The 12,725-nt window shown below is 38.7% G+C and overlaps 1 long non-coding RNA gene across 1 annotated transcript in view; it reads right to left on the reverse strand.

Annotated features, from left to right (window-relative positions):
- LOC122798069 overlaps window positions 1-11,799 on the reverse strand; it is a 252,804-nt gene extending 241,005 nt beyond the window's left edge. Inside the window, exon 1 of the long non-coding RNA XR_006364213.1 lies at window positions 11,194-11,799. This is a non-coding gene — a long non-coding RNA (uncharacterized LOC122798069). The remainder of the gene's footprint in view (window positions 1-11,193) is intronic.
- Between the last annotated feature and the right edge of the window lie 926 nt (window positions 11,800-12,725).

Here is a 12,725-nt window from a genome sequence, read left to right on the forward strand (position 1 = left end):
AAAAAAAAAAAAAAGAGACAGACATTTGAGTTTCAGACTTAATACCCTTCAGAAAATTCATTCGAATGCAAAACCTGTTATTTTATCAACTTTCAAAATTTGTAACAATATTTAAAAGTGTCCCTATTTTTGAACCTTTGACCCCCCCCCCCATTATTTAGGGCTTTATCTAGATTTTTTGTTCTAAGAGGTTGAGAGAGATGCCAGAGGAACTCCAGTTGTCATAGAAGAGGAAAAACAGACAATGATAGATTTGCGGTAGCAAAAGGCGACTGGTAAGCGAGAGATGGATTACACTAGCATATTTACATTCCACCAAAAACTATTACAGAAGTTAAGAAAAAATTGGGAGAAGTAATCAGCTTTGGAGTAGGCGATACTACTTATAGAAAGGAAACTTGATTGCAACAATGACTATACATAGCTAAAAGAATGGCAAAGGTGTTACCAAAATTGACAGATACAGATTTTTTTTTTAATAGGGGAGGCAAACATTTGACAACATTAATATAAAAATGAAGATCCAGAGGGAAGCAGTATGTAAAAAAAATTACCACTGTTATTGGTAGATCTTGATATAAAGAAAGCATTCGACAGACTAAGCAGGAATTTTATGAGTGAAGCAATGGAAGCATTTGCATTTCCCTGATGTAGGTTAATTGGTAAGCTATAGGAAGGATCAGAGGCAAGAATTAAAGTTAAATAGTACATCTTTGGTAATTTGTGTTTTGACACAGGAACCAGGCAGTGTTGCCCTCTTTCCCGTTTATTTGCTTCATATTTACAGCCACTGCAAAAGAAAATGAACAGTCTCAAAAATTTAAGGATATAACCAATATGATATTATTTTGTACTGAATAAATCCATAAAAAGACATTTCACTGTTGTTTTTCAGACAGCTTTAAGTCTTTCCAAATTATAAAATTAATGAAGATACAGCAAAGGTTATAGAAGCAAATTATGTATCCACACACAAATTGGTTCAGCAATACCCAAATCCCCAAGGGCATAAGATGAAGCATTTAGGATTATGGATTAAAAAGACTTTTGCTATGGGAGCTAAGGATATGTGAGAAGAGAGACTTCTTTCGTTTTTTCCCGGTTAGGGGTCGCCACAGCAGATCACCTGTCTGCTCGTGATTGGCAGTGGAGTTTTACGGTGTTGAGTTGAGTTGCCAGCCCAGCGCCCAACCTTCCACAGAAGGCACGAACTCACGCTTAGGGCCAATTTAGTGTGTCCAATGCACCTAAAGATAAAACAAAAACTGAGAAACTGGAAGCTCTTGTTTATGGATATGGACAGAAAGATACAAGCAGTGAAAACATTTTACACCAAGTTAGATAAGCTTTTATCATGTAGAGGACATGTTGCTGGCAATAAATTCCTTACAATCTTTATTAATTATTTGGTAGGGGAAGTGTTACATGGGATAAACTGAATCTCCCATTAGAACAAAGTGGTTTAGGATTATCAGATTTGAAGGGATATTTTTACAGCTATGCAGTTAAGGCTCATAAGTAACACAAGCATAAGGTTCTAAATTCAAAGTGGAAAAGGTGATTAAGCAGAAGGTCAAGAAATAAGGGGAAAGTGAAATTCTGGATGCAGACCCTTGAGGAGAACAACCATATAGGATATTACATTCATAAAATTGCTGAAAGTATTCTAAGTACTAAGCCAATGCAGTAATGGAGAAACTAAATTTTGGCAATAGGGATGACTGCAAGTCATCATCTTCTTTCGGCTGTTACCGTTAGGGGTCGCCACAGCGGATCATCCGTTTCCATTTCTTCCTGTCCTTTGCATCTTGCTCTGTCACACCAACCACCTGCATGTCCTCTCTCACCACATCCATAAACCTTATTTTAGGCCTTCCTCTTTTCCTGTTACCTGGCAGCTTCATCCTTAGCATATTTTTCCCAATATACTCAGCATCCCTCAGCACATGTCCAAACAAACGTAATCTTGCCTCTCTGGCTTTGTCTCCAAACCTTCCAACCTGGGCTGACCCTCTAATATACTTACTCCTGATCCTGTCCACCCTCATCACACCCAGTGCAAATCTTAACATCTTTAACTTTGCCACATTCAGCTCTAATTCCTGCGTTTTTGCCAATGCCACTGTCTCCAACCCATATAACATAACTGGTCTCACTACCCTCTTGCAAACCTTCCCTTTCACTCTTACTGGTACTAGTCTGTCACAAATCACTCCTGACACTCTTCTCCACCCACTCCATCCTGAATAGGGATGACTGCAAGTAAGGGTACAAAAAACAAGAGGGGGATGAAAAATACTGGAGAAAAATGGTAAAGGAACCAAAGTACTGAGAGCAAATAACTAGAAACAGAAAGGTAACAGAGTGGGAAGAGGCCAATTAGAAGTTGGGACTACAGATTAGAGACATCCCCTACCAAGCACTGATATCAGGGTATAGGCAGAGAGAAAGGGATAGGGGATCCTAAGCGAAAGATCTGCTCTGAAAGAGTTTTAGTTGAATCTAGAACAGAAGCGGCTGTGAGAAAGGGGATAATTAGTAAGGAAGGAATATAAAATATTGAATGTCAAGTATAAAAAATCAAATGAAGTTAGAAAAGAATCTGAAAAATACACGGGAACAGTGGGAGAATATATGTACATATAACTCCTGAATATGTGACAATGTCCAGAAGGTTTAGGATTTTTGCTTGAAGTGTTTGCATAGGCATTTTTATACCCCCAAAATAAATTTCCTCCGACAGATTGCAAATGTTACACGTGTGATTGGGAAGAAAGATGCAACTAGGAACATATTCTGTGGGTGTGTAATGAGCTGACAGACTTTAATAATTCCCTAAAGAATACTCTGTAGAAATACTGGTGGAGGGAGTTGCTGTAACCAAGGAAATGTTTGTTTTGACAAGGGGCACAGGAAATCACTTGCCTAGACATAGTAAGGTCTTAATTCTAAGGGCTGCAAAAAATAAAAAATTTTTACACATTATATATATATATATATATATATATATATATATATATACATACATATATATATATATATAAATATATATATATACATATATATACACACATATATATATATATATATATATATATATATATACATAAATTACTAGAAAATGGACATCGAAATCTAAACCAAATGTATATGCAGTATTGAATACTGTTTAAAAAAGGGGGAAGAAATGGAAAAGGGATCTTTAGAAAAGGGTATGAGCAAATTACTTGGAATTAAATGGAATTTATGGGAACAATACATGAAAAATAATGTCCAGGTGGATAAGCAAGGTTTAAAAGAAGGCAGTAATTGAGCAATTTATGTAATGTTGGACTAAATGAGAGCTGTTGCAAAGAAAGAAAACATATTTGTAATGTATAATGTACATAAAAGAAAAAATGTTCAAACGGCTTGTTTTCTTTCCTATTAAAGTATGTCCGTCTACATCCTAAGTGATAATTTAATAATGCGTTGAAAAAATAAAATCTTTCTAGGTGTTTAAAACGCATTAGCCTCCCTCTGAATAAAAAGAATCAAAGACAACCCTGTCCCATGGCTATCCTTACCAACTAAAGAATAAGAGACAAAGTACATAAGGTCTGGAGAAAAAAAATAAATCAAATCCTACTTTACTGGCATACAGACATTACAAATAATTTAATTTTGTTTGGTTTCTTACTCAAACTACTATATCTATATCTATATCTATATCTATATATATATATATATATATCTATATCTATATCTATATCTATATGCACACACACACACACATATATATATATATATATATATATATACATACATATATATACATATACATACTGTACTACTAATGAACAGCAGCTTCTAAATGCTTTATCCCATGCATGGGTCCCCTCAAATTATCGGTTATGATTCCAGGTATTACCACTAGAGGTAATATATAACTAATCAACCATGGGATGAGAAAGGCCAATCTCTCATCACAGCACAAGTACTGCTTTGCTTAATTTTGTTAACACTATCAACAGCCACAGGAATACAGATGTTTAGTCTGTATCAGTCACTAGAGCTGTAGATGAGGGCAAGGTAGTGCACACAGCCTATCTTGACCTCGCCAAAGCTTTCAATACCATCCACCACTCTGGAATTATAGATAAACTCACTAAACTGGGCATAAATCCCTATGTCACAAAATGGGTGGCCAACTGGCTCACTGACAGAACCTACACTGTAAAAGTAGCCGACTCCAACTCTGACTTCAGACCAGTGACGAGTGGAGTACCACAGGGTTCGGTCCTGGGCCCTCTCCTGTTTGGCATCTATTTCTTTGAAGTGCAGGCCAACACAGATGGTCTTTGGCTAACAAAGTTCGCAGATGACTACAAACTGGGAGCCATAAAAGAATCACCTAATGATGTAGACATTCTACAAAATGGCCTCACAAAAGACAGATGCTTGGTGTCAAAGTCATCGCCTGAAGCTCAATGCCAACAAATGCACTGTCATCCCCTTTGGGAAAAATTCGGTACCCATGAACTACCACATAGGTGGTAGCTCACTAAACAATGAAAGTGTGATAAGAGACCTCAGGATACAGGTGGACAACAGTCTCTCCTTTGATAACCACATCGCCACAGTAGTCACGAAATCCTTCTACGTGGCCCACCTCATCACAAAAGGTTTCTCCTCTAGAAAAAAAAGGAGATCATAGTTCCTCTCTACTCATCCATCAGACCCATTACAGAGTACAATGCCCCGTTTGGCATGCATCTTACAAGACACCTACAACAATTGGAAAGGCCACAGCAATACCTCACTAAGAGGATTACCAGCCTCAAACAGATGCGCAGACAGTTTCAAAAAACTCCAACGCTACTCAGTCGCATATCGCTTACTCAAAGGCGATCTCTGCCTAACATACACAGCTATGTCAAACCCAGAGCTGTTGGACATGCTACACTTAAAGAAATCCCAATCTCTCCGAACCACTCGCTCCAGGGACCTAAACCTTGATACCACAATAAACAGAACATGCTGGAGAATAAACAGAACATGCTGGAGGGATAGATTCCTGTCCAAGAGACTTCCCATACTCTGGATCAAACTACCCATTCATGTCAAGCAAAGCTCCTCATTGGCCCTCAAGAAAAATCTTGACGACTGGATGGGAAATGGAAAATTCACCCCGGGGATCACTTCTGCGGCACTGCTTGACAAGGGCACAAGAAAATAATTTTCTTGGGTAGCAAAAGCTAGGGAACCGTTTTGACTAGGCCGATAGCCTAGTACCTGCCTATGAACCATCTTTCCAAACTTATCAAAAAGATTTCAGTACCGTCTCCCACTAGAAATTCTTATTGTCTCATAGGAAGTTACTAGGCTATTGACCCAAGGGTTATTTTAAGCCTAGCCTGTTACACCCATTATAGTTAAAGAGAAAAAGTCTAGTCAAATACCAAGATTATTAGCAGTAGTGACTGCCCATGTCCACAAGAGATGTGGGAGTCATTCCCGGCAAGAATTTGCAGTTTCCCACCCATTCATCCAAGCTCCTTTTTAAAACAGTCATAGAGGTGCTCTGCTTGGGTCTGTATTACAAGATCGAAGCTGATTTAACCTAGAGAAGCACTTACCTTGGCCTTTATATGGAGTATGCCCATTTCTCCAATTTGGAGCAATCTCGGAGTTGGTATATTTAGTTAGGTGTGATGTGGGGGCAAAGTCCCCCACATCGGGTGGTGTGGGGGGTGAAGCCCCCCTCTTGATTTCAGATGTAAAGTCTTTTTTTTTTATTCGGCCAAAGGAAGTGTTTACCTTGGTTGAACTGGCCGTTAGACAATGTTAGCTGTCAATATTAAAAGATCGAGCTTTAGTTTCGATTAACTAAAGCTTAGATGTTGTAACATAGATGCCTCTGCTTAACATGAATTGGTTGCCTGTTCCAGAGAAGTGGCAACCTCACCAAGATGAATCTGTCTCTCCAGCATGCCCTATTTAGATTGCAGGCCAGATTTAGGTTGCTGGAGCGGGTAATTCTAGTCACATTTGACTTACGGATGTGCAGCAACTTCGTCAGGTTGGGTCAGAGATTGCTCTGTAAGCCAGATAAACTTTCATCCTTAGGGCTCACCAGCTCTTCACTTCAGTGGTTCAACAGCCGTCTCTTGAACACAGCACAAGCAGTGAAATGGAAAAATTATATTTCCACCTTCTTAACAGTAACCACTGGTGTCTCTCAAATATCTAACCTATGGTACTTTCGACATATTCAATGACTTGCACTGCTACAAAAAATGTTACCCTAATTCAATACTGTGATGACTCAACCTTAATTTGCTCTGTCAAAACTCTCTCTGAACTGCAAGACCTTACACAACAATTATTACAAATTGGCTAAATAATTCACAGCTACTTCCAAACCTTTACAAAAAATTACTGGTCTATACCCCAAAGCACAGCTCTACCAAAACAACATTATTCGCTACTGTCTCTGCCAACACCAGTATACTAGAACAAGTAAACACCCAGCAACTTTATGTGGTCATCATAAATGAATAGTTGAAATTTGACCACAATGTTTCACATGTGGTAAAAAAAAAAATCAAAATCTAGGCCAAGATTCGCACTTTCTATATTCAAATTGTGTAGCTAAACTATGGAGCAACATCCCACTACCAGTGAAATCCAGTCAGAATACAAATTCATTTAAAACACAACTAAAGCTTCATCTATCAAATCAATGGATCTGCTCCAGTATACCTCCAGGATAAGTATCACTGTAATCTTCAGCTTGCCATACTTGTCAAACCACTTCTCTTCACTCAGTATCCTATGCCTCAAAACCAGTCTTCAACAATACCTTAATAGCTTGGTTATCCAACAGTGTAGTACCTCGCGGGTGGTACTGCACAGGTTAGGGCGTGTCCATAATGACTGGCATGTCAGCACACATTTGAGTGACAGCGAGTGGTCCACCTTTCCCGTTATGCGGCAATAAGTAACCCAAGTTATACAACAAGTAACCTAAGTTAAACAATACAGTTTCATGACCAGCGCACATTTGAGTGACAGCGAGTTGTCCTCCTTTCCCATTATGCCTCAAAAATTTGTATCAACAAAAGATACGAGTTATAGCACTTTAAGTTTTTAATCTGAAAAACACAACACATCTTTCTGCCATTCTATTATTTTTAAAACACGTTGTGTTTTAATGCTGATAATGACTGTCGGTCCGGTGTTTGTATACACTTTTTTGGTACTTTTCCGTTAATGGGGCAGCAGGCGAAATGTGTGGTTGATGTAAACTCAGTGCTGCTTATAGTACCGCATTGCTTTTGTTGCTTGAAAGCAGCTCAACGTCTGTGATACAGAAAGTCTTGTATCTGCTTGTCTTTCAAGACCTAGTAATATGGAAAATGGAACAAGATGAAACGTTCAAGCAAGTGACCATTCACAAGGGAAGGCCCGCAATAATATTAGCTGTAGACGACGTCCAACTCCAAAATATAGAAGTTAAGGCAGTTCTGGCTCTTTCCTGCCATCCGTGGCAGAATGGGGATTGGTTTGAACAGTTTGGTCATCACTTTTGCTTTCAAGTCTTCCTGTAAAGTGTTAATTTGTATAACCCACAAGCAGTTTACTGCTGTAGTTCACACAAGTAAGCGTCTCACGGACTATGCAGCATACACCTTTGTACATTAAGCTAAATGTCCACACACCACTAAGCACAAAATTCCACTATGAATATGTTTGTTATGATTTGTTTACTGAAAGAAATTACACAATTTCAATATTAAGTTGACTAATTTCTTTCCCTAGATCAGGCAGATTTTGTGGTCGATACTTTTTGAATGGAAGCGTTCCTTCCACTTCCTGCTTATTTTTGCCTTCTGCCCCGTTAACCGTTTTGCTGAAGTAACACAAAACGGTTTACTATCTGTAGAAGTGCCACTGATGAGACAGGGAATCAGTAACAGTCCGACAACAAAGGCAAAATTAAAAGCCCAATGCAGCAACAAAAAAGCATCACTGACTTGCGAGCCAAAATCAGTAGCACTCTCACAAGAAAGGCAACATTACAAGCATGACACAAGCATTACATAACTAGTGATGACGTTACAAAATTAATACAAGTGTGAGGAGGAAGCCAAAGTGACAAGCACAAAAACATAAGCAGCACTGATTACTCTACTGACTTGTTTTATTATAAAATAAGAGACAATTTTATTTTTAATACAAAAAAATAGAAAATATTACATCAGCTGTTGCTAATATCTACTACTACAGAAAAGTACCTTTTTTTTTTTTTTTAACCATTCTCATGATTAACTGTCCTTACAAAATTCTGTTAGAAGCTATATTAAAATGCTTTTTAGTTTGATTTTTGGTGTTGCTAAATTCTGTTAGAAGCTATATTAAAATGCTTTTGCAATATTACAGCTAATTACTATTAACGTTGCAATGTAAGTTGTGGGCATTTAGGGGCAGGGTTTGCTACTGTGCATCCTGTGAGGTACTACACCGTTAGATAACCAATAGCTTCATCACCACCTCCAAGCTATACATATGGTTTTGCGACACTGCATTCCACCTTACCCGTATGCTTCCAATATAGAACTTATGGCAGCAACACACAACTGTCTCTGAACCTGCATATTATACCATGACCCCCCCAAAACGTGCACGCTGATTGGCCAGCGTGCCCGTTGTAAATCGAGTTATACTAATGGAAAAAGGTCCGTCGCCGGACTTTTTCCATTAGTATAACTCGTTTTTTTAAAACACTGTCTCGCTATGTTAAATGGGTTTAACATAGCGAGACAGCTTTAAAATAAGCAACGGATCTCCGTTGCTTATTTTAAAGCTCACTCACTATGTTAAACCCATTTAACATAGCGAGACAGTGTTTTAAAAAAAAGCAACGGAGAAAGCAAGATCTCCATTGCTTTTTTTAGTGCCTCGCTATGTTAAATGAGTTTAACATAGCGAGACAGTTTTAAAATAAGCAACGGAGATGTCCGTTGCTTATTTTAAAACTGTCTCGCTATGTTAAACTCATTTAACATAGCGAGACACTAAAAAAAAGCAACGGAGATCTTGCTTTCTCCGTTGCTTTTGCCCACAGCTCTGATGTACTGCGCAGGCGCGCAGTACATCAGAACTGCCGCGGATGCCAGACATCTGCGGAAGGGCAGCAAACAGGCATTATACTATGCCATTATTTAAGAAAAGTAATAGTTTCTTTTCTTAAATAATGTCATGGTATAATAGCAATAACCCACTTCTGGGTGTGGGTAATGCTAAATTTACCCACGGTTGGCTTTGTTTGGTCCCTCGGGCTTCGCCCTCGGGACCAAACCACGCCAACTGTGGGTAAATTTAGCATTACCCACACCCAGGCGTGGGTTACTGCTATAATATCCCACCTCTTAACTACAACATTAACACATCCTAACAAGATCCGCCCCTCACTTTTCTTTGCATTCCTAAGCACTAGTCACAACAGATGTATTACCTATTTAACAAACCCACTAATACACCTCTTCAAAATGCTCAATGTTCAACATCTACTAAATGCTTAAATATCTCAATACTGCAACAGTTACCTTTATTTCTTAATCCAATTATTAATTGTAAGCACAGCACTTACTACACATACTTAATGTCTGTTCATGTAATTATTGAATATCAGTTTAAAAATGTTGTTGCTTTTCTCCCTGGGCTTCCAGAGAAAATGTTTTAACTTAACCCAATCGGACACATCCAGTAAACAAAAAGCAAAATAAAAATAAATACTGAAAAATATCACTATTGGTTCTTACTTTATTATACCACAGGAATGATGCCCACAATCATGGCTTGAACACTTTATAGTACTGAATCACAAAAATTGTCAGCTCTGTGGAGTGAAGAGATGGAGCCCTAACTACAACCCAGGCAACTGGGATTCAAGTGGCAACCCTGACACTGCAGGAGGGAGAAGTGAAGGACCTATGCCTGCTCACCTGCTACAGGGGAAAGATAGAGTTTGCTGGGGAGAAGTGCAATTACCATGTTGCCAGTAGTGATATCAGAGATCACAGCAGTGCACATCAGACTGGCAAGGACAGAAAACTATAGTTAGGTGACGTGTCACTGCATAGACTAGGCACAACCTTGTGGTGTCTCATTGCAGTCCTCATAGTGGTGGAACCACCTGACAGACATATCACCACAGAGATGGGGATGTTCACCACAGAGTATCCCATACAAGTCCAAACATAAACCCTGAACTAGCATATTGGAAGACTGAGGTCTTAAGGAATGAATATCTCATCCATCTGCAGTATGAAGCTCCCACCTCCAGACAGCCAGACTCTCAACCCTGGCAACCAAACAGCAATGAATGGGCTAATAAGTAAATGGTGGTGATGGGAGCAGCTAGGGAAAATTTTGAATTACAAACACTGAAAAATAGTAGTTACAGTTTTCTCTCTCATACAATGTGTTTGCCCTTTTTGGTAATTATGCCAGAGCTACAATGTTATCAAATGTGGCAGTCCACATATTACAGCAGCCTTCCTGTATACAGACCACCATACACTGTTTATGAAGCATATGTCACCATGCAACAGTCCAAACAATACTTAAACACATGATTCTTTGCTTTGTTTTAATTATTTACTTAAAGTTACAGTATCACAGTCTGCTATAACAAACAAGTGTTACAAGTCATATCACCAGATCATAAGAATTCTGACCTTAAAGAAGTTACTAAAACATAGCTTAAACAGAAGAGTTCACAAGGAATAAAATGCTGGTTAAACTTTGTTTTAATGAAGACACCAATCTGCACACAGCCTGTTTAAGGGTACAATGTATTTCTAGGATTAATTGGGTTACAGGTTCAAGGCAAGAAACTACTACTAAAAATGACGTGCAATGATTAAGTCAAATATACACATATTTAAATTGTAAAGTGGACACAAAGCAGTTTGAAGCTGGTGGTACAGTCAGAATGGGAAGCTTGACTACACTATTGTAATTACGTTAACAAAATCTGTCTTAACTCAATGTTTTGTTTGTCAACAGAGTCCTTAATGTCATCAGTTCACCTATACTCATCCCTGAACTGCTGCACATTATACACGACATGATGACGAGAAAAAAATCTAAGCACAATTTAAGGAATCACACTACAGGAGTTAAAACTGTAACTGCATTACTTACCTCATACGACAGTATGACGCGAAAATAATACCCAAACTGACAAATCAGTTTCTGAAACTGTTGTTAAAAGTCTGACTCTGTAGCATTCATTGCGGAAACTGTCTGCTGCAAATCCCGATGAACACACTCGAGTACATCAGAACTCCTCAGTGCGTCCACACTACAAGCAACAACAGACTCAAGTTAAAGAGGTCAACCAGCTTAAGACTGCTCCAGGCAATTAATTCATCGATACTAAAAGCACATTCTGTTCAGAGATATTTTTACTGAAACACCAAGGCTCTCCCGTCTTTCCCCAGACTCACGTTTAGAGAACCCATTCAGCTCAAACCAGTGACCTAAAACGTTCTTGGTTCATTGTAAAGTATTCCATATGTCAACAAATTCATATTCTCGAGTTTCTCACGACATCAAGCTGTGACAATAACTGCAGTAAACGTTAAAATGTATAACTTCCCTCTAAATTGCAATGACAACACCTCCTATTATTTCACAGAAACATTCGCGCCAAATCACTCAACTACTCAAAGCATTTTTTTCTAAATTGTTACGATAACCACACGCATAGAAATTCAAGCTGCGACTCTAACAAACGGACAACCTCTGCCGCCATATTACGCACGGCTGGATAACTTTGTTTTCTATTTAGGAGTAGAAAGTCTATTTTATTATAAAAGTAGTTCCAGACAAACAGGGGGGAAAGTAAGATTTTTTTTGCAGTGATAGTATTCGCTGCTCGTACTTTGTATTTAACTTACTTTCGTTTTAGTGGGCAAGAGCAGGGGTGACGGGTGTAGCCAAAAATGTACATCTTGTACTGAAATCTAATGTTGTTGCTCCACCACCCGCTTATCGTTTTGAAAGTGTATTCAGCCCTCAAAATGCTAACCTCGGAGGAAATGACTGTTGTACTGTACTGTAGTGCCAGTACACTACAACAAAGTCAGCCACCTCCGATGTATAGAAACGGGGCACATTATTTTTATAATATTACCGGTAATCTCCAAGTGTAGTACCTCACATGATGCGCAGTAGCAAAACACGCCTCCAGCCCTGTGGAGACAGGCAGCAACTGCAGTGATTATTCGGTAATCTCCCAGTGTAGTACCTCGCAGGATGTCAAGGGACATGCAAGATGTCGTTATTCAACAGTGTGCGGACTGTAATGCAATTAATATTCAGCATCTGTGCCGATAGCAACCCAATGTAATGTTGTATTAGGGACATAAAACTTAATCCAGTACCAAAAATAAAATGTTTTACCTTACCACCATTTATCCCTATTTCTTTCACAAAGGCATTCTTTGTAAACCTCTATACAGTAAGCGTTAGTTTATACGGTTCTAAATAGTGTGTGCTTTTTGAGTGTTGAAACTTCCAGGAGAAATGTACACACCTTTGGTAAAAAATATGCCAAGCGCCATTCTTGTATAACAGCATCTCCAGGGTAGATTTGTATAGAAGTGGGAGTGGGAGTGGCTTGTGATTGATATGCCAGACGGCCGTGCTGTTGTATGCAAATGATCCATGAC

The sequence above is a fragment of the Protopterus annectens genome, chromosome 3.part1 (assembly GCF_019279795.1).
Source record: "Protopterus annectens isolate FY-2018-M chromosome 3.part1, PAN1.0, whole genome shotgun sequence".
Taxonomy (NCBI): Eukaryota; Metazoa; Chordata; order Ceratodontiformes; family Protopteridae; genus Protopterus; species Protopterus annectens.